Raw genomic sequence first — 25,000 nt, 5'->3', positions numbered from 1 at the left:
GTAGGTGCGCTTGTGTTTAATGCAAATTTTTGATTTCACTTAGAAGAACACGGCCAGTATCGTGCTGTTGCACATTACAAAGGATCTCAATGATATGCATGGTGCTCCAGAGAAGCGACAAAATCTGTGTCAGGAGTGGGATTCGAACCCACGCCCTCATTCGAGGACCAGAAGGCTCTAGCTGCTACTGCAGCCAAGGTTGTTCCTTGAGTCTGGCGCCTTAGACCGCTCGGCCATCCTGACACTTGATTAGATCCTCCTCGTTTGTTCTATTAGAGTACTTGCAGTTGATGTAGTTGTCGCATCCACGTTGCCACAGTACACAGGCATGAGTTCTGCAACCAGAAGACGTTCGCCAGACGCAGCCGCACAAATATAGCACAGAATGTACCACCAAAAGAGTTTCTCAAATCCATATAATCACAGCAATCAATACATTTTGTTCGAAACTAAGTCGTCTGTTACAGACATCAGAGATTAGACAGAATGCAGAGGTCTATGTGTCGAGTAATATCTCAAGTTTTGATCACGTTGCAATCTCCATAAAGTAATACTTTGAGTATTTGAATTTATTTCGAGTTCTCTGTATTTCATCAGCGACTATTATTGTACAGATGATGTACTGGTCAGCCTGCACTGTTTCCTCACACTGTCATCTCTAGACAAGAGTCGTTTTCATACGACAAGTGTCCCTTTTCACGTGTTTGTGGCTGTGGCGCGGAAGTAACCTCACGAGGGGAACGCCGCATTTACGACTAACACTCTCTGTTTGTAGCTCACACTACCGAAGAAACAGTTTGGTGCCGTAGGTGCGCTTGTGTTTAATGCAAATTTTTGATTTCACTTAGAAGAACACGGCCAGTATCGTGCTGTTGCACATTACAAAGGATCTCAATGATATGCATGGTGCTCCAGAGAAGCGACAAAATCTGTGTCAGGAGTGGGATTCGAACCCACGCCCTCATTCGAGGACCAGAAGGCTGTAGCTGCTACTGCAGCCAAGGTTGTTCCTTGAGTCTGGCGCCTTAGACCGCTTTTTTTTTTTTTTTTTTTACTTTTTTGTTCCCTTCCATGGAAACAAATGAGACTTCCTTCTCAGTCATAAAATGAATGTATAAGAAAACAATTTATCTTTAACCCTGCGATACTGGCTTTCGGCTTCGGCTTCTTCTGTGCAATAAACAAAATAGCCTTCTTTGCCAGCAGAGGATAAGTGATTGTAATATGAAACTGTAAAATTGTACTTCTCCCCAATTGTTTTTGTTTAAGCGTCGTTTCGCTTAAATAAACGATTTTTGTTTATCTCGTTGGCTTGTCAACCAATGCCCAGTCGCTCGAATACAATTTTAAGCATATTGCCGTAGTTTTTCTTGTGGTCTTTATATTTCAGGGCGTTATAAAAAGCACACTTCAAGTACATGTAAAAATCAGTGGAATTGTCATTTCCCAGGTGATTAATTACGTAATTCACATAGTGTCCCATTAACCAATGGACCGAGTTGTTTTTTGCTGCTGGAAAATAGCAAGTCTGAGGCCTGAGGAAAGTAACAGGGGGAAAATTTTCCACCGAAGATCTCGTAAGAAAAGCCAGTTGTTCCCTAATCCAATTACAGAGTTGTAGATTGCCACCGCACGTGAATCTGTGCACTAACGTGTCGATCAATTTACATTTGAGACATAGGTTCGTGTCGCTAACGCCGATTGCATGTAACCTTTCATTGGTGCTTACGGTCTCATTCACTGTTTTATACCACGCTGACTTGACGTCCGATGGTAGACCACGCATATTAATATTTTTCCATATGGCGTCCCAATCAGTGTGTGGGTATTTACTTTCCAATTTGTTTCTCCCCTCCATTTTCTTTCGATGGCACAGAATATCGCGGGCCGTGATCCGTCGTGAGTTGATGATGACACCGCCGAGATAGCTGAATTCCACAAAATATACACGAACGTACTGGAGCCGGTTATTTATTTTTTGCACATTCACCGGCGCCTGTAAACTGGCAGGCCTGACAACTTCAAATAATTTAGTTGTAATGCTATCAGCGTGGTCGCTAAGGATAGTGGCGGTCCTTTTTATAAAAAGCGCAGACGCCTTATTTCTGATGTCAACTAACCCCAAACCTCCATTCCTGGGATCTAAGGTCGCAGTTTTTGCGTCGACTCTGAATATATCCCCTCTCCAAAGATAGCTGGCAATGGTAGACATTATCTTTTTTCCAATCATTTTCGGTAGTGGGAAGATCTGTGCTATAAAGTAACTCCTGGAGAGAATGCAGTGGTTAATGAAAATCACCCTCTGAACTTGGTTCATGTTACGGTGGAGGTTTTCCCTTGTTGTTCCAAGAAGTTGTCCCGACGTATTTCTCCAATTGATAGCTGCCATTTTTAACGGACAAGGTGTCAGTGTTATTCCTAGTGCTTTGCATTGGGTGACCATTGTGGCCCAGGCTAAGGTGGTATGTTGAAAACCCCGCAGGTTTAGGAGTTTGCTTTTGTTTGCGTTGATACCTGCTCCGGAGACTCTACAGTACTTTTTAATTAGCGTTTCCAATTTCAAAATGTCGTCGGGATTTCGCAGGACGACTCCGACATCATCGGCATAGGCGTTTATGACTGTTCGGTGACCAGATAATGTGATGCCAGTTAGAGTGGCATGAACACTGCGGAGGAAAGGTTCTAATGAAAGCACGAATAGGAACATGGAAAGGGGGCTTCCTTGAGGAACGCCGCGCCTGATCTGAATCTGCTTTGTCCTCTGGCAGTTAACTGATATACAAGCGCTGATGCCTGTTGCAACATTTCTGATCACACTTACGACTCGCTCATTAAAACCTATTTTGTTCAGTGTGGCACTAAGGAATCTATGATCCACACGATCAAATGCTTTCTGGAAGTCAATAAACATGATAGCACATTTTATGGTGGTCACAGCAGTGATTGCAATTATATCTCTATATTCAGCTATGCTTTTGAAAATGCTCTTGGTAGGCACACAGGACTGGTATGGACTTACTATCTTTTTGGCCAACTGTGAGAGTCTGTTGTTTAAAATTCTGCCGATGATTTTATAATCGGAGTTTAACAGGGAGATAGGACGAAAATTGTTGAGGTTTCTTTTTGCAGCATTTTTTGGGATTAGTACTATTGTGCTCTCTTTAAAAACAGCAGGTAAATGCTTTCCCTGAAGCACCTCGTTCGTCATTCGGGTAAACATGTCACCAATCAGTGGCCAGTATCGTTTATAAAATTCAACAGGCAAACCATCCGGTCCCGGCGATTTCCTCAGAGGAGATTTGCAGATGATTCTGTGGATATCTTCGTTAGTACACTCAACGAGAAGGTCTTCGTTTTCCTCGTCCGAGACCTGTGGAGCTATGTAACTAAGGAACTCATCGAAGGACTCTTCACATACCGGGTTGGCAGTGTATAGGTCTTCGTAATATTTGTGCACTGCATTGACGATGTCTCTCTGAGTCGTGAGTGTCTCGCCAGTTTCAGACTGAAGTCCATCAATGAAGGTGCGTCTCCTGTTTCTTTCGTGCTTCAGTAGATGGTACAAGGAAGCATGTTCATCCTCCACGACTGTCTTAGCCTTGGATTTTAATTTCAGACCCTCCATCTGCTGTCTTTTAAGACTGAGCAATTTGGCCTTAGTTTGCTTGATATCTGCCAGACGGACGTCGGAAGTGTTTGCCTGCTCATATAAATTTCGCAGCATGGTATAATAAAATTCTATGGTATTTTTCAAGTCTTTCGATCGTTGTACACTATACTGGATGAGAACTTTTCTCAGTTTAGGCTTTGCCCTGTTGCACCACCAGTCTAGTACTGAGACGTGTCTTTCTGCAGAGCGGAGGCACAATGCCCACGCTTCTGTCAAACTTTCTTCTAATCCGTCGTCCTGCATCAGTGACGTATTAAGGTGCCATGAACTTCTAAAACGGCGAGTGGGTTGCGCAGTAAGGTTAATGGAAGCTAGCACGGAGCTATGATCAGAAAAGTAAACTGGAATCGTCTCTGCTTTAATGAAGGAGCTAACTAGACTTTGCGATATGTAGAGTCTGTCGATCCTGCTACGTGAGTGAGGACCTAGGAATGTAAATGCCACAAATGTGGGATACATTATTTCCCAAGCATCTTTAAGCTGTAAAACAGTGACGAAACGCTTCAGTTCAGTGCAGGTATTAAAATTCGGAACCTGGTCTTTCTTATTTATCACACAATTAAAATCACCGCCTATTATAAGATCTTTTGGGTTTTTCCGTAATAAATAAATGATTTCTTCTTTATAGAACTGTGCTCTTTCCATTCTATTAGATGTGCCAGAAGGGGCATACAGATTGATAAGGGTAGAACCAAAGACTTTTATACCTATCGCTCTGCCGGAGTCCAACCTCTCGATATCCGAGACAGGAATCCCCTCCCTGACTAAAATTGCTGTACCGACGTTGGTGTCAAGTGAGACATTTAAAATCGCCAAATATCCAGGCACTGTAAGATTAGTCAGCACTACTTCCTGTAGGAAAGCAATGTCCGTCCCTGACTCATATAAATAATCCTTGAGCGCTGTAACTTTAGTCACGGATGTAATCCTGTTTATATTGATAGTCGTAATTGTATATGCCTGGGACATTTAGTTTGCATAAAAAGTAAATAAGTGATTAAAAAGATAACAAAATATTAATAAAAAAAAAAAAAAAGAGATGTGCAGCTCCTAGATGGGAGAAACGACTCTGCTTAAACAAACATCTAAAAGAATAGTCAGTATTTGAAGCTCGGTAAACACTTCATCTGGTTCCTCTGAAATATGACTAAGACAGTAGTACAATTAGAAATGAAACTGGTTCAACAAAATCCTTTTTTTTTTTCATCTTACAGCCTCATTTTGGTGCAGGATTCCGAACATCTCGGGTTTTAGTTTTACCGAGGGGCTTTGCATCACTAATGTCACTTGAAGGTACCTCCTTAGGTCTTTCCGTGATGATTTCATACAAGACGTTCTTGGCCGTCGCTTCCTCTTGTGCTGGTTGTTGTTTGCTTTGGTTACGGGAAGCTTTGAGATTAGGTTGCAGTTTGAGTCGGCGTCTTCGGACATCTTGGTTCAACGCGCCGTCATTCGGATTGTCTATCTTTACCACCGTTGTGACCGAAGCTGTCTCAACAGCGTCCTTTTTACGAGTGCCATTTCCTTGTTCTTCCGTCACTGGCTCCAGAGCACTGACTGAGTCGGCGGTTTGTGGGTCTGTAAATTCTTGAGTTGGGTTCCGCTCCGTCACCTCTTGTGCTTCGGAGTGCGCCTCTTCCGTCTCCGCGACAATCGTTACTGCGTCCCCTCCGTGGACCGTTTGTACCCGTTCAGCCGCCGACAGCGGCCGGGTTGCCTTAGCGACTGTCGTCACGTCAATACATGTACTGTTTGTTTCCTCGAGCACATCCGCATTACACTGCTTCTGCTTGCGGGTGGAATGCGAATTACGGGCGGACTCGCCGTCCGAGCCGTCATCGGTCATTTCCAACGGTCGCTTCTTATTCTGGAGATCGCAATCGGGAACAGAAGGGTGTGATGTAATGACGCTCAGGGGAGGGAACTCCGTAGTAGTTATGGCGGGCACTGCAGAAGTACATGCACCACTGTCGTTAACCGAAAGAAGGGAAGTGCTATTTGGTAAGACATCGCTGAGGGTCAGTTTTTGACGCTGTGTTAGATTGTTCCGAAGAACAAAAACACGGCGCGGACAATCTTGTCGGAAATGACCTGTCTCATTGCAAATATTGCACGTGCGCTCCTGACCAGAATACACAACATGTGCTTTATGGCCTGCAACGGATATATGGGACGGAATGTTGGCTTTCACCTCCATTTCAACGGATCTAATGCCATTAAAACACTGTATCTTGTATAGCTTCGACCATCTTTCGTTATAGATAGATTTAACTTCGCCATATTTAGATAGAGCGTCCTTGATCAACTGATTATCAATTTCAATTGGAACATTCAAAATCCTGACATTGGTGTACATGATATCAGCTTTTCGTACAGAGACATTACTTTTTGAACCGTCTCGATGAACAAATTCGACGGAATTACCCCATTTTGCAAGCAACTTATCGACTGTCACTGAGTTCAGAAATTTAACAAAAACACAGTATTTTTCAGCATCTAATTGCGTGGTATGAACCGAGTCAGAATTTATACCGATTACCTCAGTCAGCCAATCGTGGATTTCCAGCGCAGTGGGTTGGACCGGCCGTGTTTCTTTCTCGAACGAGAAGACTAAAGTATTCTTCCTGACGGTGTCAGACATGGTCGTCGGTTCCGGCGAAATTCCGGCAACAACCGAAATTGCGGCGAAGCACGAGACGTGGAACGGACGAAAGCACTATAAAAACACTTATCAGAGACACCACTCAAAAAAGAACAGCGAAAATGTACAGCGAACTTCACGTAAACACCAAACACCGGCGATAGCGCTAACGTACGCGGAGTAAACAACAAGCACGTCCGACCGCGGCGACGGCTAAAGCCAGAATAAAAACCACTGAACCGCTCGGCCATCCTGACACTTGATTAGATCTTCCTCGTTTGTTCTATTAGAGTACTTGCAGTTGATGTAGTTGTCGCATCCACGTTGCCACAGTACACAGGCATGAGTTCTGCAACCAGAAGACGTTCGCCAGACGCAGCCGCACAAATATAGCACAGAATGTACCACCAAAAGAGTTTCTCAAATCCATATAATCACAGCAATCAATACATTTTGTTCGAAACTAAGTCGTCTGTTACAGACATCAGAGATTAGACAGAATGCAGAGGTCTATGTGTCGAGTAATATCTCAAGTTTTGATCACGTTGCAATCTCCATAAAGTAATACTTTGAGTATTTGAATTTATTTCGAGTTCTCTGTATTTCATCAGCGACTATTATTGTACAGATGATGTACTGGTCAGCCTGCACTGTTTCCTCACACTGTCATCTCTAGACAAGAGTCGTTTTCATACGACAAGTGTCCCTTTTGACGTGTTTGTGGCTGTGGCGCGGAAGTAACCTCACGAGGGGAACGCCGCATTTACGACTAACACTCTCTGTTTGTAGCTCACACTACCGAAGAAACAGTTTGGTGCCGTAGGTGCGCTTGTGTTTAATGCAAATTTTTGATTTCACTTAGAAGAACACGGCCAGTATCGTGCTGTTGCACATTACAAAGGATCTCAATGATATGCATGGTGCTCCAGAGAAGCGACAAAATCTGTGTCAGGAGTGGGATTCGAACCCACGCCCTCATTCGAGGACCAGAAGGCTCTAGCTGCTACTGCAGCCAAGGTTGTTCCTTGAGTCTGGCGCCTTAGACCGCTCGGCCATCCTGACACTTGATTAGATCCTCTTCGTTTGTTCTATTAGAGTACTTGCAGTTGATGTAGTTGTCGCATCCACGTTGCCACAGTACACAGGCATGAGTTCTGCAACCAGAAGACGTTCGCCAGACGCAGCCGCACAAATATAGCACAGAATGTACCACCAAAAGAGTTTCTCAAATCCATATAATCACAGCAATCAATACATTTTGTTCGAAACTAAGTCGTCTGTTACAGACATCAGAGATTAGACAGAATGCAGAGGTCTATGTGTCGAGTAATATCTCAAGTTTTGATCACGTTGCAATCTCCATAAAGTAATACTTTGAGTATTTGAATTTATTTCGAGTTCTCTGTATTTCATCAGCGACTATTATTGTACAGATGATGTACTGGTCAGCCTGCACTGTTTCCTCACACTGTCATCTCTAGACAAGAGTCGTTTTCATACGACAAGTGTCCCTTTTGACGTGTTTGTGGCTGTGGCGCGGAAGTAACCTCACGAGGGGAACGCCGCATTTACGACTAACACTCTCTGTTTGTAGCTCACACTACCGAAGAAACAGTTTGGTGCCGTAGGTGCGCTTGTGTTTAATGCAAATTTTTGATTTCACTTAGAAGAACACGGCCAGTATCGTGCTGTTGCACATTACAAAGGATCTCAATGATATGCATGGTGCTCCAGAGAAGCGACAAAATCTGTGTCAGGAGTGGGACTCGAACCCACGCCCTCATTCGAGGACCAGAAGGCTCTAGCTGCTACTGCAGCCAAGGTTGTTCCTTGAGTCTGGCGCCTTAGACCGCTCGGCCATCCTGACACTTGATTAGATCCTCCTCGTTTGTTCTATTAGAGTACTTGCAGTTGATGTAGTCGCATCCACGTTGCCACAGTACACAGGCATGAGTTCTGCAACCAGAAGACGTTCGCCAGACGCAGCCGCACAAATATAGCACAGAATGTACCACCAAAAGAGTTTCTCAAATCCATATAATCACAGCAATCAATACATTTTGTTCGAAACTAAGTCGTCTGTTACAGACATCAGAGATTAGACAGAATGCAGAGGTCTATGTGTCGAGTAATATCTCAAGTTTTGATCACGTTGCAATCTCCATAAAGTAATACTTTGAGTATTTGAATTTATTTCGAGTTCTCTGTATTTCATCAGCGACTATTATTGTACAGATGATGTACTGGTCAGCCTGCACTGTTTCCTCACACTGTCATCTCTAGACAAGAGTCGTTTTCATACGACAAGTGTCCCTTTTCACGTGTTTGTGGCTGTGGCGCGGAAGTAACCTCACGAGGGGAACGCCGCATTTACGACTAACACTCTCTGTTTGTAGCTCACACTACCGAAGAAACAGTTTGGTGCCGTAGGTGCGCTTGTGTTTAATGCAAATTTTTGATTTCACTTAGAAGAACACGGCCAGTATCGTGCTGTTGCACATTACAAAGGATCTCAATGATATGCATGGTGCTCCAGAGAAGCGACAAAATCTGTGTCAGGAGTGGGATTCGAACCCACGCCCTCATTCGAGGACCAGAAAGCTCTAGCTGCTACTGCAGCCAAGGTTGTTCCTTGAGTCTGGCGCCTTAGACCGCTCGGCCATCCTGACACTTGATTAGATCCTCCTCGTTTGTTCTATTAGAGTACTTGCAGTTGATGTAGTTGTCGCATCCACGTTGCCACAGTACACAGGCATGAGTTCTGCAACCAGAAGACGTTCGCCAGACGCAGCCGCACAAATATAGCACAGAATGTACCACCAAAAGAGTTTCTCAAATCCATATAATCACAGCAATCAATACATTTTGTTCGAAACTAAGTCGTCTGTTACAGACATCAGAGATTAGACAGAATGCAGAGGTCTATGTGTCGAGTAATATCTCAAGTTTTGATCACGTTGCAATCTCCATAAAGTAATACTTTGAGTATTTGAATTTATTTCGAGTTCTCTGTATTTCATCAGCGACTATTATTGTACAGATGATGTACTGGTCAGCCTGCACTGTTTCCTCACACTGTCATCTCTAGACAAGAGTCGTTTTCATACGACAAGTGTCCCTTTTGACGTGTTTGTGGCTGTGGCGCGGAAGTAACCTCACGAGGGGAACGCCGCATTTACGACTAACACTCTCTGTTTGTAGCTCACACTACCGAAGAAACAGTTTGGTGCCGTAGGTGCGCTTGTGTTTAATGCAAATTTTTGATTTCACTTAGAAGAACACGGCCAGTATCGTGCTGTTGCACATTACAAAGGATCTCAATGATATGCATGGTGCTCCAGAGAAGCGACAAAATCTGTGTCAGGAGTGGGATTCGAACCCACGCCCTCATTCGAGGACCAGAAGGCTCTAGCTGCTACTGCAGCCAAGGTTGTTCCTTGAGTCTGGCGCCTTAGACCGCTCGGCCATCCTGACACTTGATTAGATCCTCCACGTTTGTTCTATTAGAGTACTTGCAGTTGATGTAGTTGTCGCATCCACGTTGCCACAGTACACAGGCATGAGTTCTGCAACCAGAAGACGTTCGCCAGACGCAGCCGCACAAATATAGCACAGAATGTACCACCAAAAGAGTTTCTCAAATCCATATAATCACAGCAATCAATACATTTTGTTCGAAACTAAGTCGTCTGTTACAGACATCAGAGATTAGACAGAATGCAGAGGTCTATGTGTCGAGTAATATCTCAAGTTTTGATCACGTTGCAATCTCCATAAAGTAATACTTTGAGTATTTGAATTTATTTCGAGTTCTCTGTATTTCATCAGCGACTATTATTGTACAGATGATGTACTGGTCAGCCTGCACTGTTTCCTCACACTGTCATCTCTAGACAAGAGTCGTTTTCATACGACAAGTGTCCCTTTTCACGTGTTTGTGGCTGTGGCGCGGAAGTAACCTCACGAGGGGAACGCCGCATTTACGACTAACACTCTCTGTTTGTAGCTCACACTACCGAAGAAACAGTTTGGTGCCGTAGGTGCGCTTGTGTTTAATGCAAATTTTTGATTTCACTTAGAAGAACACGGCCAGTATCGTGCTGTTGCACATTACAAAGGATCTCAATGATATGCATGGTGCTCCAGAGAAGCGACAAAATCTGTGTCAGGAGTGGGATTCGAACCCACGCCCTCATTCGAGGACCAGAAGGCTCTAGCTGCTACTGCAGCCAAGGTTGTTCCTTGAGTCTGGCGCCTTAGACCGCTCGGCCATCCTGACACTGGATTAGATCCTCCTCGTTTGTTCTATTAGAGTACTTGCAGTTGATGTAGTTGTCGCATCCACGTTGCCACAGTACACAGGCATGAGTTCTGCAACCAGAAGACGTTCGCCAGACGCAGCCGCACAAATATAGCACAGAATGTACCACCAAAAGAGTTTCTCAAATCCATATAATCACAGCAATCAATACATTTTGTTCGAAACTAAGTCGTCTGTTACAGACATCAGAGATTAGACAGAATGCAGAGGTCTATGTGTCGAGTAATATCTCAAGTTTTGATCACGTTGCAATCTCCATAAAGTAATACTTTGAGTATTTGAATTTATTTCGAGTTCTCTGTATTTCATCAGCGACTATTATTGTACAGATGATGTACTGGTCAGCCTGCACTGTTTCCTCACACTGTCATCTCTAGACAAGAGTCGTTTTCATACGACAAGTGTCCCTTTTCACGTGTTTGTGGCTGTGGCGCGGAAGTAACCTCACGAGGGGAACGCCGCATTTACGACTAACACTCTCTGTTTGTAGCTCACACTACCGAAGAAACAGTTTGGTGCCTTAGGTGCGCTTGTGTTTAATGCAAATTTTTGATTTCACTTAGAAGAACACGGCCAGTATCGTGCTGTTGCACATTACAAAGGATCTCAATGATATGCATGGTGCTCCAGAGAAGCGACAAAATCTGTGTCAGGAGTGGGATTCGAACCCACGCCCTCATTCGAGGACCAGAAGGCTCTAGCTGCTACTGCAGCCAAGGTTGTTCCTTGAGTCTGGCGCCTTAGACCGCTCGGCCATCCTGACACTTGATTAGATCCTCCTCGTTTGTTCTATTAGAGTACTTGCAGTTGATGTAGTTGTCGCATCCACGTTGCCGCAGTACACAGGCATGAGTTCTGCAACCAGAAGACGTTCGCCAGACGCAGCCGCACAAATGTAGCACAGAATGTACCACCAAAAGAGTTTCTCAAATCCATATAATCACAGCAATCAATACATTTTGTTCGAAACTAAGTCGTCTGTTACAGACATCAGAGATTAGACAGAATGCAGAGGTCTATGTGTCGAGTAATATCTCAAGTTTTGATCACGTTGCAATCTCCATAAAGTAATACTTTGAGTATTTGAATTTATTTCGAGTTCTCTGTATTTCATCAGCGACTATTATTGTACAGATGATGTACTGGTCAGCTTGCACTGTTTCCTCACACTGTCATCTCTAGACAAGAGTCGTTTTCATACGACAAGTGTCCCTTTTGACGTGTTTGTGGCTGTGGCGCGGAAGTAACCTCACGAGGGGAACGCCGCATTTACGACTAACACTCTCTGTTTGTAGCTCACACTACCGAAGAAACAGTTTGGTGCCGTAGGTGCGCTTGTGTTTAATGCAAATTTTTGATTTCACTTAGAAGAACACGGCCAGTATCGTGCTGTTGCACATTACAAAGGATCTCAATGATATGCATGGTGCTCCAGAGAAGCGACAAAATCTGTGTCAGGAGTGGGATTCGAACCCACGCCCTCACTCGAGGACCAGGAGGCTCTAGCTGCTACTGCAGCCAAGGTTGTTCCTTGAGTCTGGCGCCTTAGACCGCTCGGCCATCCTGACACTTGATTAGATCCTCCTCGTTTGTTCTATTAGAGTACTTGCAGTTGATGTAGTTGTCGCATCCACGTTGCCACAGTACACAGGCATGAGTTCTGCAACCAGAAGACGTTCGCCAGACGCAGCCGCACAAATATAGCACAGAATGTACCACCAAAAGAGTTTCTCAAATCCATATAATCACAGCAATCAATACATTTTGTTCGAAACTAAGTCGTCTGTTACAGACATCAGAGATTAGACAGAATGCAGAGGTCTATGTGTCGAGTAATATCTCAAGTTTTGATCACGTTGCAATCTCCATAAAGTAATACTTTGAGTATTTGAATTTATTTCGAGTTCTCTGTATTTCATCAGCGACTATTATTGTACAGATGATGTACTGGTCAGCCTGCACTGTTTCCTCACACTGTCATCTCTAGACAAGAGTCGTTTTCATACGACAAGTGTCCCTTTTCACGTGTTTGTGGCTGTGGCGCGGAAGTAACCTCACGAGGGGAACGCCGCATTTACGACTAACACTCTCTGTTTGTAGCTCACACTACCGAAGAAACAGTTTGGTGCCGTAGGTGCGCTTGTGTTTAATGCAAATTTTTGATTTCACTTAGAAGAACACGGCCAGTATCGTGCTGTTGCACATTACAAAGGATCTCAATGATATGCATGGTGCTCCAGAGAAGCGACAAAATCTGTGTCAGGAGTGGGATTCGAACCCACGCACTCACTCGAGGACCAGGAGGCTCTAGCTGCTACTGCAGCCAAGGTTGTTCCTTGAGTCTGGCGCCTTAGACCGCTCGGCCATCCTGACACTTGATTAGATCCTCCTCGTTTGTTCTATTAGAGTACTTGCAGTTGATGTAGTTGTCGCATCCACGTTGCCACAGTACACAGGCATGAGTTCTGCAACCAGAAGACGTTCGCCAGACGCAGCCGCACAAATATAGCACAGAATGTACCACCAAAAGAGTTTCTCAAATCCATATAATCACAGCAATCAATACATTTTGTTCGAAACTAAGTCGTCTGTTACAGACATCAGAGATTAGACAGAATGCAGAGGTCTATGTGTCGAGTAATATCTCAAGTTTTGATCACGTTGCAATCTCCATAAAGTAATACTTTGAGTATTTGAATTTATTTCGAGTTCTCTGTATTTCATCAGCGACTATTATTGTACAGATGATGTACTGGTCAGCCTGCACTGTTTCCTCACACTGTCATCTCTAGACAAGAGTCGTTTTCATACGACAAGTGTCCCTTTTCACGTGTTTGTGGCTGTGGCGCGGAAGTAACCTCACGAGGGGAACGCCGCATTTACGACTAACACTCTCTGTTTGTAGCTCACACTACCGAAGAAACAGTTTGGTGCCGTAGGTGCGCTTGTGTTTAATGCAAATTTTTGATTTCACTTAGAAGAACACGGCCAGTATCGTGCTGTTGCACATTACAAAGGATCTCAATGATATGCATGGTGCTCCAGAGAAGCGACAAAATCTGTGTCAGGAGTGGGATTCGAACCCACGCCCTCATTCGAGGACCAGAAGGCTCTAGCTGCTACTGCAGCCAAGGTTGTTCCTTGAGTCTGGCGCCTTAGACCGCTCGGCCATCCTGACACTTGATTAGATCCTCCACGTTTGTTCTATTAGAGTACTTGCAGTTGATGTAGTTGTCGCATCCACGTTGCCACAGTACACAGGCATGAGTTCTGCAACCAGAAGACGTTCGCCAGACGCAGCCGCACAAATATAGCACAGAATGTACCACCAAAAGAGTTTCTCAAATCCATATAATCACAGCAATCAATACATTTTGTTCGAAACTAAGTCGTCTGTTACAGACATCAGAGATTAGACAGAATGCAGAGGTCTATGTGTCGAGTAATATCTCAAGTTTTGATCACGTTGCAATCTCCATAAAGTAATACTTTGAGTATTTGAATTTATTTCGAGTTCTCTGTATTTCATCAGCGACTATTATTGTACAGATGATGTACTGGTCAGCCTGCACTGTTTCCTCACACTGTCATCTCTAGACAAGAGTCGTTTTCATACGACAAGTGTCCCTTTTGACGTGTTTGTGGCTGTGGCGCGGAAGTAACCTCACGAGGGGAACGCCGCATTTACGACTAACACTCTCTGTTTGTAGCTCACACTACCGAAGAAACAGTTTGGTGCCGTAGGTGCGCTTGTGTTTAATGCAAATTTTTGATTTCACTTAGAAGAACACGGCCAGTATCGTGCTGTTGCACATTACAAAGGATCTCAATGATATGCATGGTGCTCCAGAGAAGCGACAAAATCTGTGTCAGGAGTGGGATTCGAACCCACGCCCTCATTCGAGGACCAGAAGGCTCTAGCTGCTACTGCAGCCAAGGTTGTTCCTTGAGTCTGGCGCCTTAGACCGCTCGGCCATCCTGACACTGGATTAGATCCTCCTCGTTTGTTCTATTAGAGTACTTGCAGTTGATGTAGTTGTCGCATCCACGTTGCCACAGTACACAGGCATGAGTTCTGCAACCAGAAGACGTTCGCCAGACGCAGCCGCACAAATATAGCACAGAATGTACCACCAAAAGAGTTTCTCAAATCCATATAATCACAGCAATCAATACATTTTGTTCGAAACTAAGTCGTCTGTTACAGACATCAGAGATTAGACAGAATGCAGAGGTCTATGTGTCGAGTAATATCTCAAGTTTTGATCACGTTGCAATCTCCATAAAGTAATACTTTGAGTATTTGAATTTATTTCGAGTTCTCTGTATTTCATCAGCGACTATTATTGTACAGATGATGTACTGGTCAGCCTGCACTGTTTCCTCACACTGTCATCTCTAGACAAGAGTCGTTTTCATACGACAAGTGTCCCTTTTCACGTGTTTGTGGCTGTGGCGCGGAAGTAACCTCACGAGGGGAACGCCGCATTTACGACTAACACTCTCTGTTTGTAGCTCACACTACCGAAGAAACAGTTTGGTGCCTTAGGTGCGCTTGTGTTTAATGCAAATTTTTGATTTCACTTAGAAGAACACGGCCAGTATCGTGCTGTTGCACATTACAAAGGATCTCAATGATATGCATGGTGCTCCAGAGAAGCGACAAAATCTGTGTCAGGAGTGGGATTCGAACCCACGCCCTCATTCGAGGACCAGAAGGCTCTAGCTGCTACTGCAGCCAAGGTTGTTCCTTGAGTCTGGCGCCTTAGACCGCTCGGCCATCCTGACACTTGATTAGATCCTCCTCGTTTGTTCTATTAGAGTACTTGCAGTTGATGTAGTTGTCGCATCCACGTTGCCACAGTACACAGGCATGAGTTCTGCAACCAGAAGACGTTCGCCAGACGCAGCCGCACAAATGTAGCACAGAATGTACCACCAAAAGAGTTTCTCAAATCCATATAATCACAGCAATCAATACATTTTGTTCGAAACTAAGTCGTCTGTTACAGACATCAGAGATTAGACAGAATGCAGAGGTCTATGTGTCGAGTAATATCTCAAGTTTTGATCACGTTGCAATCTCCATAAAGTAATACTTTGAGTATTTGAATTTATTTCGAGTTCTCTGTATTTCATCAGCGACTATTATTGTACAGATGATGTACTGGTCAGCTTGCACTGTTTCCTCACACTGTCATCTCTAGACAAGAGTCGTTTTCATACGACAAGTGTCCCTTTTGACGTGTTTGTGGCTGTGGCGCGGAAGTAACCTCACGAGGGGAACGCCGCATTTACGACTAACACTCTCTGTTTGTAGCTCACACTACCGAAGAAACAGTTTGGTGCCGTAGGTGCGCTTGTGTTTAATGCAAATTTTTGATTTCACTTAGAAGAACACGGCCAGTATCGTGCTGTTGCACATTACAAAGGATCTCAATGATATGCATGGTGCTCCAGAGAAGCGACAAAATCTGTGTCAGGAGTGGGATTCGAACCCACGCCCTCACTCGAGGACCAGGAGGCTCTAGCTGCTACTGCAGCCAAGGTTGTTCCTTGAGTCTGGCGCCTTAGACCGCTCGGCCATCCTGACACTTGATTAGATCCTCCTCGTTTGTTCTATTAGAGTACTTGCAGTTGATGTAGTTGTCGCATCCACGTTGCCACAGTACACAGGCATGAGTTCTGCAACCAGAAGACGTTCGCCAGACGCAGCCGCACAAATATAGCACAGAATGTACCACCAAAAGAGTTTCTCAAATCCATATAATCACAGCAATCAATACATTTTGTTCGAAACTAAGTCGTCTGTTACAGACATCAGAGATTAGACAGAATGCAGAGGTCTATGTGTCGAGTAATATCTCAAGTTTTGATCACGTTGCAATCTCCATAAAGTAATACTTTGAGTATTTGAATTTATTTCGAGTTCTCTGTATTTCATCAGCGACTATTATTGTACAGATGATGTACTGGTCAGCCTGCACTGTTTCCTCACACTGTCATCTCTAGACAAGAGTCGTTTTCATACGACAAGTGTCCCTTTTCACGTGTTTGTGGCTGTGGCGCGGAAGTAACCTCACGAGGGGAACGCCGCATTTACGACTAACACTCTCTGTTTGTAGCTCACACTACCGAAGAAACAGTATGGTGCCGTAGGTGCGCTTGTGTTTAATGCAAATTTTTGATTTCACTTAGAAGAACACGGCCAGTATCGTGCTGTTGCACATTACAAAGGATCTCAATGATATGCATGGTGCTCCAGAGAAGCGACAAAATCTGTGTCAGGAGTGGGATTCGAACCCACGCCCTCATTCGAGGACCAGAAGGCTCTAGCTGCTACTGCAGCCAAGGTTGTTCCTTGAGTCTGGCGCCTTAGACCGCTCGGCCATCCTGACACTTGATTAGATCCTCCTCGTTTGTTCTATTAGAGTACTTGCAGTTGATGTAGTTGTCGCATCCACGTTGCCACAGTACACAGGCATGAGTTCTGCAACCAGAAGACGTTCGCCAGACGCAGCCGCACAAATATAGCACAGAATGTACCACCAAAAGAGTTTCTCAAATCCATATAATCACAGCAATCAATACATTTTGTTCGAAACTAAGTCGTCTGTTACAGACATCAGAGATTAGACAGAATGCAGAGGTCTATGTGTCGAGTAATATCTCAAGTTTTGATCACGTTGCAATCTCCATAAAGTAATACTTTGAGTATTTGAATTTATTTCGAGTTCTCTGTATTTCATCAGCGACTATTATTGTACAGATGATGTACTGGTCAGCCTGCACTGTTTCCTCACACTGTCATCTCTAGACAAGAGTCGTTTTCATACGACAAGTGTCCCTTTTGACGTGTTTGTGGCTGTGGCGCGGAAGTAACCTCACGAGGGGAACGCCGCATTTACGACTAACACTCTCTGTTTGTAGCTCACACTACCGAAGAAACAGTTTGGTGCCGTAGGTGCGCTTGTGTTTAATGCAAATTTTTGATTTCACTTAGAAGAACACGGCCAGTATCGTGCTGTTGCACATTACAAAGGATCTCAATGATATGCATGGTGCTCCAGAGAAGCGACAAAATCTGTGTCAGGAGTGGGATTCGAACCCACGCCCTCATTCGAGGACCAGAAGGCTCTAGCTGCTACTGCAGCCAAGGTTGTTCCTTGAGTCTGGCGCCTTAGACCGCTCGGCCATCCTGACACTTGATTAGATCCTCCTCGTTTGTTCTATTAGAGTACTTGCAGTTGATGTAGTTGTCGCATCCACGTTGCCACAGTACACAGGCATGAGTTCTGCAACCAGAAGACGTTCGCCAGACGCAGCCGCACAAATGTAGCACAGAATGTACCACCAAAAGAGTTTCTCAAATCCATATAATCACAGCAATCAATACATTTTGTTCGAAACTAAGTCGTCTGTTACAGACATCAGAGATTAGACAGAATGCAGAGGTCTATGTGTCGAGTAATATCTCAAGTTTTGATCACGTTGCAATCTCCATAAAGTAATACTTTGAGTATTTGAATTTATTTCGAGTTCTCTGTATTTCATCAGCGACTATTATTGTACAGATGATGTACTGGTCAGCCTGCACTGTTTCCTCACACTGTCATCTCTAGACAAGAGTCGTTTTCATACGACAAGTGTCCCTTTTGACGTGTTTGTGGCTGTGGCGCGGAAGTAACCTCACGAGGGGAACGCCGCATTTACGACTAACACTCTCTGTTTGTAGCTCACACTACCGAAGAAACAGCTTGGTGCCGTAGGTGCGCTTGTGTTTAATGCAAATTTTTGATTTCACTTAGAAGAACACGGCCAGTATCGTGCTGTTGCACATTACAAAGGATCTCAATGATATGCATGGTGCTCCAGAGAAGCGACAAAATCTGTGTCAGGAGTGGGATTCGAACCCACGCCCTCACTCGAGGACCAGAAGGCTCTAGCTGCTACTGCAGCCAAGGTTGTTCCTTGAGTCTGGCGCCTTAGACCGCTCGGCCATCCTGACACTTGATTAGATCCTCCTCGTTTGTTCTATTAGAGTACTTGCAGTTGATGTAGTTGTCGCATCCACGTTGCCACAGTACACAGGCATGAGTTCTGCAACCAGAAGACGTTCGCCAGACGCAGCCGCACAAATATAGCACAGAATGTACCACCAAAAGAGTTTCTCAAATCCATATAATCACAGCAATCAATACATTTTGTTCGAAACTAAGTCGTCTGTTACAGACATCAGAGATTAGACAGAATGCAGAGGTCTATGTGTCGAGTAATATCTCAAGTTTTGATCACGTTGCAATCTCCATAAAGTAATACTTTGAGTATTTGAATTTATTTCGAGTTCTCTGTATTTCATCAGCGACTATTATTGTACAGATGATGTACTGGTCAGCCTGCACTGTTTCCTCACACTGTCATCTCTAGACAAGAGTCGTTTTCATACGACAAGTGTCCCTTTTGACGTGTTTGTGGCTGTGGCGCGGAAGTAACCTCACGAGGGGAACGCCGCATTTACGACTAACACTCTCTGTTTGTAGCTCACACTACCGAAGAAACAGTTTGGTGCCGTAGGTGCGCTTGTGTTTAATGCAAATTTTTGATTTCACTTAGAAGAACACGGCCAGTATCGTGCTGTTGCACATTACAAAGGATCTCAATGATATGCATGGTGCTCCAGAGAAGCGACAAAATCTGTGTCAGGAGTGGGATTCGAACCCACGCCCTCATTCGAGGACCAGAAGGCTCTAGCTGCTACTGCAGCCAAGGTTGTTCCTTGAGTCTGGCGCCTTAGACCGCTCGGCCATCCTGACACTTGATTAGATCCTCCTCGTTTGTTCTATTAGAGTACTTGCAGTTGATGTAGTTGTCGCATCCACGTTGCCACAGTACACAGGCATGAGTTCTGCAACCAGAAGACGTTCGCCAGACGCAGCCGCACAAATATAGCACAGAATGTACCACCAAAAGAGTTTCTCAAATCCATATAATCACAGCAATCAATACATTTTGTTCGAAACTAAGTCGTCTGTTACAGACATCAGAGATTAGACAGAATGCAGAGGTCTATGTGTCGAGTAATATCTCAAGTTTTGATCACGTTGCAATCTCCATAAAGTAATACTTTGAGTATTTGAATTTATTTCGAGTTCTCTGTATTTCATCAGCGACTATTATTGTACAGATGATGTACTGGTCAGCCTGCACTGTTTCCTCACACTGTCATCTCTAGACAAGAGTCGTTTTCATACGACAAGTGTCCCTTTTGACGTGTTTGTGGCTGTGGCGCGGAAGTAACCTCACGAGGGGAACACCGCATTTACGACTAACACTCTCTGTTTGTAGATCACACTACCGAAGAAACAGTTTGGTGCCGTAGGTACGCTTGTGTTTAATGCAAATTTTTGATTTCACTTAGAAGAACACGGCCAGTATCGTGCTGTTGCACATTACAAAGGATCTCAATGATATGCATGGTGCTCCAGAGAAGCGACAAAATCTGTGTCACGAGTGGGATTCGAACCCACGCCCTCATTCGAGGACCAGAAGGCTCTAGCTGCTACTGCAGCCAAGGTTGTTCCTTGAGTCTGGCGCCTTAGACCGCTCGGCCATCCTGACACTTGATTAGATCCTCCTCGTTTGTTCTATTAGAGTACTTGCAGTTGATGTAGTTGTCGCATCCACGTTGCCACAGTACACAGGCATGAGTTCTGCAACCAGAAGACGTTCGCCAGACGCAGCCGCACAAATATAGCACAGAATGTACCACCAAAAGAGTTTCTCAAATCCATATAATCACAGCAATCAATACATTTTGTTCGAAACTAAGTCGTCTGTTACAGACATCAGAGATTAGACAGAATGCAGAGGTCTATGTGTCGAGTAATATCTCAAGTTTTGATCACGTTGCAATCTCCATAAAGTAATACTTTGAGTATTTGAATTTATTTCGAGTTCTCTGTATTTCATCAGCGACTATTATTGTACAGATGATGTACTGGTCAGCCTGCACTGTTTCCTCACACTGTCATCTCTAGACAAGAGTCGTTTTCATACGACAAGTGTCCCTTTTGACGTGTTTGTGGCTGTGGCGCGGAAGTAACCTCACGAGGGGAACGCCGCATTTACGACTAACACTCTCTGTTTGTAGCTCACACTACCGAAGAAACAGTTTGGTGCCGTAGGTGCGCTTGTGTTTAATGCAAATTTTTGATTTCACTTAGAAGAACACGGCCAGTATCGTGCTGTTGCACATTACAAAGGATCTCAATGATATGCATGGTGCTCCAGAGAAGCGACAAAATCTGTGTCAGGAGTGGGATTCGAACACACGCCCTCATTCGAGGACCAGAAGGCTCTAGCTGCTACTGCAGCCAAGGTTGTTCCTTGAGTCTGGCGCCTTAGACCGCTCGGCCATCCTGACACTTGATTAGATCCTCCTCGTTTGTTCTATTAGAGTACTTGCAGTTGATGTAGTTGTCGCATCCACGTTGCCACAGTACACAGGCATGAGTTCTGCAACCAGAAGACGTTCGCCAGACGCAGCCGCACAAATATAGCACAGAATGTACCACCAAAAGAGTTTCTCAAATCCATATAATCACAGCAATCAATACATTTTGTTCGAAACTAAGTCGTCTGTTACAGACATCAGAGATTAGACAGAATGCAGAGGTCTATGTGTCGAGTAATATCTCAAGTTTTGATCACGTTGCAATCTCCATAAAGTAATACTTTGAGTATTTGAATTTATTTCGAGTTCTCTGTATTTCATCAGCGACTATTATTGTACAGATGATGTACTGGTCAGCCTGCACTGTTTCCTCACACTGTCATCTCTAGACAAGAGTCGTTTTCATACGACAAGTGTCCCTTTTGACGTGTTTGTGGCTGTGGCGCGGAAGTAACCTCACGAGGGGAACGCCGCATTTACGACTAACACTCTCTGTTTGTAGCTCACACTACCGAAGAAACAGTTTGGTGCCGTAGGTGCGCTTGTGTTTAATGCAAATTTTTGATTTCACTTAGAAGAACACGGCCAGTATCGTGCTGTTGCACATTACAAAGGATCTCAATGATATGCATGGTGCTCCAGAGAAGCGACAAAATCTGTGTCAGGAGTGGGATTCGAACCCACGCCCTGATTCGAGGACCAGAAGGCTCTAGCTGCTACTGCAGCCAAGGTTGTTCCTTGAGTCTGGCGCCTTAGACCGCTCGGCCATCCTGACACTTGATTAGATCCTCCTCGTTTGTTCTATTAGAGTACTTGCAGTTGATGTAGTTGTCGCATCCACGTTGCCACAGTACACAGGCATGAGTTCTGCAACCAGAAGACGTTCGCCAGACGCAGCCGCACAAATATAGCACAGAATGTACCACCAAAAGAGTTTCTCAAATCCATATAATCACAGCAATCAATACATTTTGTTCGAAACTAAGTCGTCTGTTACAGACATCAGAGATTAGACAGAATGCAGAGGTCTATGTGTCGAGTAATATCTCAAGTTTTGATCACGTTGCAATCTCCATAAAGTAATACTTTGAGTATTTGAATTTATTTCGAGTTCTCTGTATTTCATCAGCGACTATTATTGTACAGATGATGTACTGGTCAGCCTGCACTGTTTCCTCACACTGTCATCTCTAGACAAGAGTCGTTTTCATACGACAAGTGTCCCTTTTCACGTGTTTGTGGCTGTGGCGCGGAAGTAACCTCACGAGGGGAACGCCGCATTTACGACTAACACTCTCTGTTTGTAGCTCACACTACCGAAGAAACAGTTTGGTGCCGTAGGTGCGCTTGTGTTTAATGCAAATTTTTGATTTCACTTAGAAGAACACGGCCAGTATCGTGCTGTTGCACATTACAAAGGATCTCAATGATATGCATGGTGCTCCAGAGAAGCGACAAAATCTGTGTCAGGAGTGGGATTCGAACCCACGCCCTCATTCGAGGACCAGAAGGCTCTAGCTGCTACTGCAGCCAAGGTTGTTCCTTGAGTCTGGCGCCTTAGACCGCTCGGCCATCCTGACACTTGATTAGATCCTCCTCGTTTGTTCTATTAGAGTACTTGCAGTTGATGTAGTTGTCACATCCACGTTGCCACAGTACACAGGCATGAGTTCTGCAACCAGAAGACGTTCGCCAGACGCAGCCGCACAAATATAGCACAGAATGTACCACCAAAAGAGTTTCTCAAATCCATATAATCACAGCAATCAATACATTTTGTTCGAAACTAAGTCGTCTGTTACAGACATCAGAGATTAGACAGAATGCAGAGGTCTATGTGTCGAGTAATATCTCAAGTTTTGATCACGTTGCAATCTCCATAAAGTAATACTTTGAGTATTTGAATTTATTTCGAGTTCTCTGTATTTCATCAGCGACTATTATTGTACAGATGATGTACTGGTCAGCCTGCACTGTCTCCTCACACTGTCATCTCTAGACAAGAGTCGTTTTCATACGACAAGTGTCCCTTTTCACGTGTTTGTGGCTGTGGCGCGGAAGTAACCTCACGAGGGGAACGCCGCATTTACGACTAACACTCTCTGTTTGTAGCTCACACTACCGAAGAAACAGTTTGGTGCCGTAGGTGCGCTTGTGTTTAATGCAAATTTTTGATTTCACTTAGAAGAACACGGCCAGTATCGTGCTGTTGCACATTACAAAGGATCTCAATGATATGCATGGTGCTCCAGAGAAGCGACAAAATCTGTGTCAGGAGTGGGATTCGAACCCACGCCCTCATTCGAGGACCAGAAGGCTCTAGCTGCTACTGCAGCCAAGGTTGTTCCTTGAGTCTGGCGCCTTAGACCGCTCGGCCATCCTGACACTTGATTAGATCCTCCTCGTTTGTTCTATTAGAGTACTTGCAGTTGATGTAGTTGTCGCATCCACGTTGCCACAGTACACAGGCATGAGTTCTGCAACCAGAAGACGTTCGCCAGACGCAGCCGCACAAATATAGCACAGAATGTACCACCAAAAGAGTTTCTCAAATCCATATAATCACAGCAATCAATACATTTTGTTCGAAACTAAGTCGTCTGTTACAGACATCAGAGATTAGACAGAATGCAGAGGTCTATGTGTCGAGTAATATCTCAAGTTTTGATCACGTTGCAATCTCCATAAAGTAATACTTTGAGTATTTGAATTTATTTCGAGTTCTCTGTATTTCATCAGCGACTATTATTGTACAGATGATGTACTGGTCAGCCTGCACTGTTTCCTCACACTGTCATCTCTAGACAAGAGTCGTTTTCATACGACAAGTGTCCCTTTTGACGTGTTTGTGGCTGTGGCGCGGAAGTAACCTCACGAGGGGAACGCCGCATTTACGACTAACACTCTCTGTTTGTAGCTCACACTACCGTAGAAACAGTTTGGTGCCGTAGGTGCGCTTGTGTTTAATGCAAATTTTTGATTTCACTTAGAAGAACACGGCCAGTATCGTGCTGTTGCACATTACAAAGGATCTCAATGATGTGCATGGTGCTCCAGAGAAGCGACAAAATCTGTGTCAGGAGTGGGATTCGAACCCACGCCCTCATTCGAGGACCAGAAGTCTCTAGCTGCTACTGCAGCCAAGGTTGTTCCTTGAGTCTGGCGCCTTAGACCGCTCGGCCATCCTGACACTTGATTAGATCCTCCTCGTTTGTTCTATTAGAGTACTTGCAGTTGATGTAGTTGTCGCATCCACGTTGCCACAGTACACAGGCATGAGTTCTGCAACCAGAAGACGTTCGCCAGACGCAGCCGCACAAATATAGCACAGAATGTACCACCAAAAGAGTTTCTCAAATCCATATAATCACAGCAATCAATACATTTTGTTCGAAACTAAGTCGTCTGTTACAGACATCAGAGATTAGACAGAATGCAGAGGTCTATGTGTCGAGTAATATCTCAAGTTTTGATCACGTTGCAATCTCCATAAAGTAATACTTTGAGTATTTGAATTTATTTCGAGTTCTCTGTATTTCATCAGCGACTATTATTGTACAGATGATGTACTGGTCAGCCTGCACTGTTTCCTCACACTGTCATCTCTAGACAAGAGTCGTTTTCATACGACAAGTGTCCCTTTTGACGTGTTTGTGGCTGTGGCGCGGAAGTAACCTCACGAGGGGAACGCCGCATTTACGACTAACACTCTCTGTTTGTAGCTCACACTACCGAAGAAACAGTTTGGTGCCGTAGGTGCGCTTGTGTTTAATGCAAATTTTTGATTTCACTTAGAAGAACACGGCCAGTATCGTGCTGTTGCACATTACAAAGGATCTCAATGATATGCATGGTGCTCCAGAGAAGCGACAAAATCTGTGTCAGGAGTGGGATTCGAACCCACGCCCTCATTCG

At 44.4% G+C, this 25,000-nt stretch overlaps 24 non-coding genes across 24 annotated transcripts in view; all 24 read right to left on the bottom strand.

Moving 5' to 3' along the window:
- Window positions 1-127: 127 nt before the first annotated feature.
- On the bottom strand, window positions 128-243 carry Trnal-caa (transfer RNA leucine (anticodon CAA)). Its single transcript has 2 exons — window positions 206-243; window positions 128-173 (listed from the first exon to the last, which is right to left on the bottom strand). It is a non-coding gene; the product is annotated as a tRNA-Leu (tRNA).
- Window positions 244-7,257: 7,014 nt separating this feature from the next.
- Window positions 7,258-7,373, bottom strand: Trnal-caa (transfer RNA leucine (anticodon CAA)). The gene is made up of 2 exons: window positions 7,336-7,373; window positions 7,258-7,303 (listed from the first exon to the last, which is right to left on the bottom strand). It is a non-coding gene; the product is annotated as a tRNA-Leu (tRNA).
- Window positions 7,374-8,062: 689 nt separating this feature from the next.
- Window positions 8,063-8,178, bottom strand: Trnal-caa (transfer RNA leucine (anticodon CAA)). The gene is made up of 2 exons: window positions 8,141-8,178; window positions 8,063-8,108 (listed from the first exon to the last, which is right to left on the bottom strand). It is a non-coding gene; the product is annotated as a tRNA-Leu (tRNA).
- Window positions 8,179-8,864: 686 nt separating this feature from the next.
- Window positions 8,865-8,980, bottom strand: Trnal-caa (transfer RNA leucine (anticodon CAA)). Its single transcript has 2 exons — window positions 8,943-8,980; window positions 8,865-8,910 (listed from the first exon to the last, which is right to left on the bottom strand). It is a non-coding gene; the product is annotated as a tRNA-Leu (tRNA).
- A 689-nt stretch (window positions 8,981-9,669) lies between these two features.
- Trnal-caa (transfer RNA leucine (anticodon CAA)) lies at window positions 9,670-9,785 on the bottom strand. Its single transcript has 2 exons — window positions 9,748-9,785; window positions 9,670-9,715 (listed from the first exon to the last, which is right to left on the bottom strand). It is a non-coding gene; the product is annotated as a tRNA-Leu (tRNA).
- A 689-nt stretch (window positions 9,786-10,474) lies between these two features.
- Trnal-caa (transfer RNA leucine (anticodon CAA)) lies at window positions 10,475-10,590 on the bottom strand. The gene is made up of 2 exons: window positions 10,553-10,590; window positions 10,475-10,520 (listed from the first exon to the last, which is right to left on the bottom strand). It is a non-coding gene; the product is annotated as a tRNA-Leu (tRNA).
- Window positions 10,591-11,279: 689 nt separating this feature from the next.
- On the bottom strand, window positions 11,280-11,395 carry Trnal-caa (transfer RNA leucine (anticodon CAA)). The gene is made up of 2 exons: window positions 11,358-11,395; window positions 11,280-11,325 (listed from the first exon to the last, which is right to left on the bottom strand). It is a non-coding gene; the product is annotated as a tRNA-Leu (tRNA).
- Window positions 11,396-12,084: 689 nt separating this feature from the next.
- Window positions 12,085-12,200, bottom strand: Trnal-caa (transfer RNA leucine (anticodon CAA)). The gene is made up of 2 exons: window positions 12,163-12,200; window positions 12,085-12,130 (listed from the first exon to the last, which is right to left on the bottom strand). It is a non-coding gene; the product is annotated as a tRNA-Leu (tRNA).
- Window positions 12,201-12,889: 689 nt separating this feature from the next.
- Window positions 12,890-13,005, bottom strand: Trnal-caa (transfer RNA leucine (anticodon CAA)). Its single transcript has 2 exons — window positions 12,968-13,005; window positions 12,890-12,935 (listed from the first exon to the last, which is right to left on the bottom strand). It is a non-coding gene; the product is annotated as a tRNA-Leu (tRNA).
- A 689-nt stretch (window positions 13,006-13,694) lies between these two features.
- Trnal-caa (transfer RNA leucine (anticodon CAA)) lies at window positions 13,695-13,810 on the bottom strand. The gene is made up of 2 exons: window positions 13,773-13,810; window positions 13,695-13,740 (listed from the first exon to the last, which is right to left on the bottom strand). It is a non-coding gene; the product is annotated as a tRNA-Leu (tRNA).
- A 689-nt stretch (window positions 13,811-14,499) lies between these two features.
- On the bottom strand, window positions 14,500-14,615 carry Trnal-caa (transfer RNA leucine (anticodon CAA)). Its single transcript has 2 exons — window positions 14,578-14,615; window positions 14,500-14,545 (listed from the first exon to the last, which is right to left on the bottom strand). It is a non-coding gene; the product is annotated as a tRNA-Leu (tRNA).
- Window positions 14,616-15,304: 689 nt separating this feature from the next.
- On the bottom strand, window positions 15,305-15,420 carry Trnal-caa (transfer RNA leucine (anticodon CAA)). The gene is made up of 2 exons: window positions 15,383-15,420; window positions 15,305-15,350 (listed from the first exon to the last, which is right to left on the bottom strand). It is a non-coding gene; the product is annotated as a tRNA-Leu (tRNA).
- Window positions 15,421-16,109: 689 nt separating this feature from the next.
- On the bottom strand, window positions 16,110-16,225 carry Trnal-caa (transfer RNA leucine (anticodon CAA)). Its single transcript has 2 exons — window positions 16,188-16,225; window positions 16,110-16,155 (listed from the first exon to the last, which is right to left on the bottom strand). It is a non-coding gene; the product is annotated as a tRNA-Leu (tRNA).
- Window positions 16,226-16,914: 689 nt separating this feature from the next.
- On the bottom strand, window positions 16,915-17,030 carry Trnal-caa (transfer RNA leucine (anticodon CAA)). Its single transcript has 2 exons — window positions 16,993-17,030; window positions 16,915-16,960 (listed from the first exon to the last, which is right to left on the bottom strand). It is a non-coding gene; the product is annotated as a tRNA-Leu (tRNA).
- Window positions 17,031-17,719: 689 nt separating this feature from the next.
- Trnal-caa (transfer RNA leucine (anticodon CAA)) lies at window positions 17,720-17,835 on the bottom strand. The gene is made up of 2 exons: window positions 17,798-17,835; window positions 17,720-17,765 (listed from the first exon to the last, which is right to left on the bottom strand). It is a non-coding gene; the product is annotated as a tRNA-Leu (tRNA).
- Window positions 17,836-18,524: 689 nt separating this feature from the next.
- Window positions 18,525-18,640, bottom strand: Trnal-caa (transfer RNA leucine (anticodon CAA)). The gene is made up of 2 exons: window positions 18,603-18,640; window positions 18,525-18,570 (listed from the first exon to the last, which is right to left on the bottom strand). It is a non-coding gene; the product is annotated as a tRNA-Leu (tRNA).
- Window positions 18,641-19,329: 689 nt separating this feature from the next.
- Window positions 19,330-19,445, bottom strand: Trnal-caa (transfer RNA leucine (anticodon CAA)). The gene is made up of 2 exons: window positions 19,408-19,445; window positions 19,330-19,375 (listed from the first exon to the last, which is right to left on the bottom strand). It is a non-coding gene; the product is annotated as a tRNA-Leu (tRNA).
- A 689-nt stretch (window positions 19,446-20,134) lies between these two features.
- On the bottom strand, window positions 20,135-20,250 carry Trnal-caa (transfer RNA leucine (anticodon CAA)). The gene is made up of 2 exons: window positions 20,213-20,250; window positions 20,135-20,180 (listed from the first exon to the last, which is right to left on the bottom strand). It is a non-coding gene; the product is annotated as a tRNA-Leu (tRNA).
- A 689-nt stretch (window positions 20,251-20,939) lies between these two features.
- Window positions 20,940-21,055, bottom strand: Trnal-caa (transfer RNA leucine (anticodon CAA)). Its single transcript has 2 exons — window positions 21,018-21,055; window positions 20,940-20,985 (listed from the first exon to the last, which is right to left on the bottom strand). It is a non-coding gene; the product is annotated as a tRNA-Leu (tRNA).
- Window positions 21,056-21,744: 689 nt separating this feature from the next.
- Window positions 21,745-21,860, bottom strand: Trnal-caa (transfer RNA leucine (anticodon CAA)). The gene is made up of 2 exons: window positions 21,823-21,860; window positions 21,745-21,790 (listed from the first exon to the last, which is right to left on the bottom strand). It is a non-coding gene; the product is annotated as a tRNA-Leu (tRNA).
- A 689-nt stretch (window positions 21,861-22,549) lies between these two features.
- On the bottom strand, window positions 22,550-22,665 carry Trnal-caa (transfer RNA leucine (anticodon CAA)). Its single transcript has 2 exons — window positions 22,628-22,665; window positions 22,550-22,595 (listed from the first exon to the last, which is right to left on the bottom strand). It is a non-coding gene; the product is annotated as a tRNA-Leu (tRNA).
- A 689-nt stretch (window positions 22,666-23,354) lies between these two features.
- Window positions 23,355-23,470, bottom strand: Trnal-caa (transfer RNA leucine (anticodon CAA)). The gene is made up of 2 exons: window positions 23,433-23,470; window positions 23,355-23,400 (listed from the first exon to the last, which is right to left on the bottom strand). It is a non-coding gene; the product is annotated as a tRNA-Leu (tRNA).
- Window positions 23,471-24,159: 689 nt separating this feature from the next.
- On the bottom strand, window positions 24,160-24,275 carry Trnal-caa (transfer RNA leucine (anticodon CAA)). The gene is made up of 2 exons: window positions 24,238-24,275; window positions 24,160-24,205 (listed from the first exon to the last, which is right to left on the bottom strand). It is a non-coding gene; the product is annotated as a tRNA-Leu (tRNA).
- Window positions 24,276-24,964: 689 nt separating this feature from the next.
- Trnal-caa (transfer RNA leucine (anticodon CAA)) overlaps window positions 24,965-25,000 on the bottom strand; it is a 116-nt gene continuing 80 nt past the window's right edge. The window contains exon 2 of the tRNA in view: window positions 24,965-25,000. This exon is cut by the window's right edge and continues 10 nt beyond it. This is a non-coding gene — a tRNA (tRNA-Leu).

Source organism: Schistocerca gregaria, chromosome 2 (assembly GCF_023897955.1).
Source record: "Schistocerca gregaria isolate iqSchGreg1 chromosome 2, iqSchGreg1.2, whole genome shotgun sequence".
Classification (NCBI taxonomy): domain Eukaryota; kingdom Metazoa; phylum Arthropoda; class Insecta; order Orthoptera; family Acrididae; genus Schistocerca; species Schistocerca gregaria.
This window is presented reverse-complemented; position numbering and strand designations above follow the sequence as displayed.